This window comes from Octopus bimaculoides, chromosome 2, assembly GCF_046866305.1.
Source record: "Octopus bimaculoides isolate indiv1 chromosome 2, ASM4686630v1, whole genome shotgun sequence".
NCBI classification, from domain to species: domain Eukaryota; kingdom Metazoa; phylum Mollusca; class Cephalopoda; order Octopoda; family Octopodidae; genus Octopus; species Octopus bimaculoides.
In genome coordinates, this window is record NC_142929.1 from 5,474,168 (window position 1) to 5,480,167 (window position 6,000).

The window sequence follows — 6,000 nt, forward strand, 5'->3', positions numbered from 1 at the left end:
GAAAGATCCGATAGTAATTAAGTACTGGGGTCGATTCGTCCGACTTGAAATCTTCATGGCGATGCCCCAGTAAAAAGATCTCATAAGAGTTGGGAAGCAAAACCGCTATGTTCACTGTTATATGGATGAATCGTCTTTTCTTTTATATATTCTTCGTAATAAAACTGTTGACACTATATGTAAAAAAGAAAATAAAATAAAAGCCATTCCAGTATAAAGTTCAGTTCATGAAAAGACTAAGTTCATTTGCTGTCGTATTAAGCCGTCTACAGACGGAACAAGATTAAAAGCAATGTTTATTTAAAAATACGAAAAACCATGTCAAATATAACGTTCGCTCCGTGCGTTTTTGTTTACGTTCGAGAGAAAAGGATGGATGAATGAAGCTGGAGTACATTAAAGGGTTGACACCCATACAGTTTCAAAAATGAAGTCTTGTTTGTTTAGGACATGTTCAGGTCCCATTTAACAAGAACTTCTAGAACGAAACGGTTATATTTGTGGTAATTTCAGGAAGTTCGATGTTTATGATTCAGTATTTTGATATCAATCTAAATATACCTTTTAACGATAATATTCGTTTGGTGTAGAATAAATGGAAGGTTGATGGGAAATAAGTAAATGTCAAAAGATGGTTCTGTGATTCTCTGCTACAAAATGTATTGTGCGTTTTGTCACAAAGATTCAGGACAATGTTTATCGCATTATCAAATCATTTAAAAATATGGAATTTCAAATGCAATGAATGATGTGTCGTGGAGAGAAAGAGTTGAGCGGGAGGAGGTTAGCGAAGGCGCCAAGCAAGAAGTGGGAACATCTTTTAGGCCCAATGCCGTTTTGGTTTTTTTATTTTCATTTTACATCAGATACTGAAAAGTGTTTACAGCAAGATTTTAAAGGGTTCTAAAATTTAACCATGAATAATTAAGAGTAGTAGTAGTAGTAGTAGTAGGCATCCATCAGTCTCGAGAGGCCATGGATCTGCGCCCAAAGAAATCGTGTCAGCTGCTGATGGTGATGCAGTATCTGTTGTGGCTGTAGAGGTCCGCACGGGAGCAGCAATCACGCACACAGCAAATGCATTTGAAGGAGCCCTCTACCGGTGCTGCTGATTTTTTTTCCGTCGAGTGCGCTTTTCTTTGATGCCGAGGACCTGTTTGTCTTCCGCTCTCTTCGCAGTATTTGCCTCCAGTGCGGGCATTCATTTGAAACCTCCTCTCATCCCAGGACGTCCAGATCAAGCGACTTCAGATCTCTCTTAAAGATATCCTGTATGGGGAATTGGCTACTGGCACAAGGGCACGAGGACGACCTCATCTTCGAACAATCAATAACAGAAGTATTTATACCAAAAGATAATATTTATCCCCTCTTGAAAGTGAATGTTGCGTCAGAACACAAAATACTGTGTTATTTACTATGGGAGGACCTTTCATATGGACTTGTGGTGCACATAAACACTCATATCTATATCGTTGTTAATTATTTTCTACTCAGTTAATTAACAGCGATATAAACACGTGTTTATACGCACTTCGAGTCCATATGAGAGGTTCTCTCGTAGTAAATAGCACAGTATTTTGTGTTCTAACACAACATTCACTTTTAAGTGGGAATAAATATTAAGCAAAAATGTTTTTATCATCAATCATAGAATATCGTTTTTAAGCAGAATTAACCTTGGAGTTGAAAACTTATAAAAATATTTATAAATTAAGGCTTTAAAGTTACATTGTAGAAACTTATTGAAGTCAATAAAATAACATCAGACATCTGTAGCTAAGAGTGCATTAATAATGTCAGTGTATGTATATTCGATAAGCTTCTATTATTCATTAAGTTGCCATTATTTCCAAAAACTTTGCGGTACGTTATCTTTCTCCATAGGTCAGCATTATAGCGTATCAGCCCAGCTATATACAAAAAGTGCAAATCTTGCATATTATTTAAATGTTAGGGTAAACATTATTTTCTTTGACACCCATCTGCCATAAATGCATGTATTCCTATGTTTCCTTATTGTTTTATTAGGAAATATCACAGATAACACATACATTGCATTTGATCGTTTGCATTCATAGGCGTTCCGCTCAGGGTTGTACCAGCTGTAGGAAACAGCGCGTGATTTTATCTTATATTGATTATAGTATATTTATTATGATTATTATTAGCACTCCTTCTTCGAACCCACAAGAGTTAACAAGTGTAACAGAGACAGGCAGAAACAAGAAAAATGCCCCTGTTATTTGAATACTATACAAATATGTCTTTAAAAAGACTTTTCTTTTAAATTTACCAAAATTTAATTTTTCAATAATTTTTCAAAAATCTATTATTCATATTTACTGTTGAACAGATCTCAAGGATCGAAACCGGTTCTGTAATGTTCTTTATAAAAGTATTTTAGCATTTTCTACTTTGTCCTTTTTCCATATATATATCTACTCGTGTGTTCCTCTTCAACCTTTTACATACATACATACATACATACATACATACATACATATATATATATATATATATATATATATATATATATATATATATATATATATATATATATATATATATACATACATATATATATACTGGCTGAAACTTCGAAGTCCCTATCAATATTCTTGATTAAGAATGATAAATTTGTACTCTGTGAAAGTATAGAATAACCCATTATATTTATGTAAAATTGTTTTTATTCTAATTTAACATAAAAACGAACATTAACACACATACACGTACGTATATATATATATATATATATATATATATATATATATATATATATATATATATATATATATATATATATATATTTATATTTATATATAAATGTGTGTATATATATATATATGTGTATGTGTGTGTGTGTGGTACATAAATACATACATAGACACATGTGTACGAAGATAAGACGATAAAGTAACAGATGGGTTTACATAAAGGGTGTGTGTATGTTTGCAGTGTTACAAAGAAAATTCTCACAGATGCATCGTGAGCCGTGTGTTCTGGGATAAGTTGATTAAATAGCAGACTCGGTGTTCTTTCAATGACGGTGGTCGACCATCATTGCTAAATAGCATGCACCAAAAATGTAATCACCACCATTTTAAGAATAACTTGTTCATCTTCAAACACGACGGTGACACACTGAAGTTGTTAGGAAGTAATAAATTATCACATCAAACTCTAATTTGACAGCAACGCAATTAGAAACGAAACCCTTTTTAAGTTGACAGGACACGTTATGCCTGTATATACGTATGTACCTACATATCTACGTATGTATGTATGTATGTATGTATGTATGTATGTATGTATGTATGTATGTATGTATGTGTGTATGTATGTATGTATGTATGAATGTGTGTATACATGTGTGTGCATGTATGTATGCATGTGTGTATGTATGTCTCTTCTATTTTTTAATTATTATAAATCTTCCACCGAGGAGGGAGCCGGTTTCCAACAAAGGTACAAGGCTCCATCTTTGGGATGTAGTTAACACAGACTAATTCACATTTGGAACTTGAGAAATGATAAGCGGCAGCTATGCCCATGCAAAGGTCCTGAATGCAGCTTGCACAACACCAAAGAAGCCCAGAGACAAGCAAATTGTAAGATACCACCCAGCTCAGTAGGGCTGCAGGCTTTATGTACGAGTTAGCCTTCTCCTAGAGGGATGCCTTGACAAAGACCAGGAGTCTCTCATTCCCAATGGGTTTCTGGCACCAACGGACACTAACCCGAATATTTCTCCGTCCCATCGCTCATATGCTGGTTTAACCATAGTCGGGAGTCTCACAGGTGCTACTAATCGGGGCCAGAGTAGATCCGGGGACAATAATGGCTGAGAGGTATTTCCGCACTCCTCAAAAATCCTGCAACTCTTGTACCAAGACCCCTACTACGGGACGCAGTTTAAAATTATATATATATATATATATATATATATATATATATATATATATTGTCCTCTGCATATCCTGATGGTTTTCCATACAAGGTATTTAAAATGCAAGATTATATATTTACATATGTTTTGTAGTTTTAATTTGGTTTGTGAAATGAAACAATTGTAGGTGAATATTTTGATTAATATCCATTAAATCTCTCTGTTTTCTAACCCGATAAAAATGTTTCATATTTTACGATATTTTATATAATACATCCATTGAAGAATTATCTCTTCAAAATTTAATATATTAAACGAGTGTATCTTGGATAAATATCCATGTAAGAGGTTTAGGCATCCTCTTTGTGACTATATATATATATATATATATATATGTGTGTGTGTGTGTGTGTGTGTGTGTGTGTGTGTGTGTGTGTGTGAAGGCGCGTGGCTTAGTGGTTAGGGTGTTAGGCTCACGATCGTATGGTCGTGAGTTCAATTCCCGGCAACGCGTTGTGTCCTTGAGCAAGACAGCTGGCAAAAATGAGTAGTACCTGTATTTCAAAGGGCCCACCTTGTCACACTCTGTGTCACGCTGAATCTCCCTGAAAACTACGTCAAGGGTACACGTGTCAGTGGAGTGCTCAGCCACTTGCACGTTAATTTCATGAGTAGGCTGTTCCGTTGATCGGATCAGCTGGGACCTTCTGGTCGTCGTTAACATTCTATTAACATATAATGTTACTTTTAAAGGCGGTGAGCTGGCAGAATCGTTAGCACGCCGGGCGAAATGCTTAGCAGTATTTCGTCCGCCGTTACGTTCTGAGTTCAAATTCCGCCGAGGTCGACTTTGCCTTTCATCCTTTCGGGGTCCTTGTTTGTCCCCTCTGTTTAGCCCCCTGTGGGCAATAAAGAAATAAGAATGTTACTTTTATTTACACGTACTCAATGAAACATATGTAGACACACGCATATGTTAATACAGTGTCAGATGCGCAGACAAGTGAATAGGAGTTGGTACAAAAGAATGTGTTCATGCGGATACATAGACGTAGGAGTGGCTATGTGGTAAGTAGCTTGATTCCCAACCATATGGTTCCGGGTTCAGTCCCACTGCGTGTCACCTTGGGCATGTGTTTTCTACTATCGCCTCGGACCGACCAAAGCCTTGTGAGTGTATTTGGTAGACGGAAACTGAAAGAAGCCCGTCGTGTATATATATATATATATATATATATATATATATACATGTGTGTGTGAGTGTTTGTCCCCACATCATTGCTTGACAACCGATGTTGGTGTGTTTACGTCTCCATAACCTAACGGTTCGGCAAAAGAGACCGACAAGATAAGTACTAGGCTCCCAAAGAATAAGTCCTGGGGTCGATTTGCACGACTAAAGGCAGTGCTCCAGCATGGCCGCAGTTAAATGACTGAAACAAGTAAAAGAAAAAAAAAGAAGAAAAAGAATACTTAGACCTTGTAGCGATGTTTCAACTGAGATTCGAACCAGCTAACTCTCTAGTTTAGCCCAGCTACGAGAAATTAACTGTGGTGCCATAAGAAACCCCATTGGCACTTACGTGAGCGTGGCACGACCATTCAACCTTGGATTGTGTGGAATCAAACAACCGTAAGCTTGAAAGTCAGCTTTATAGTAAGAAATTTGTTTCCCAACCACATGGTTCCGGGTTCAGTCCCACTACGTGGAATCTTGAGCAAATGTCTTCTACTATAGTTTCGGACCATTCAAAGTCTTGTGAGTGGATTTGGTGGACGGAAACTGAAAAGAGTTCCTCGTTTTTGTGTGTGTGTCCGTATGTATGTATGTATGTATGTGTGAATGTGTGTTTGCCTTAATGTTTGTCCCCACCACCGCTTGACATAAACACACCAACCGGTGTTGATGTGTGTTTATGTCCTTGTAACTTAGCGGTTCTGGAATGTTGAACTCTTACAGAAACAACATCAGGTGTTGCACAGAAGTCTGTTACTCAGTTTTGAGATTAGGTGTTCGCCCTTTTCTGCTTATTCTGATTTTAATAATCCTGAGAAATTTTCTTATAAATAACTAATGTATTTTATGCTATGAAAACCTGCAAGTCTCA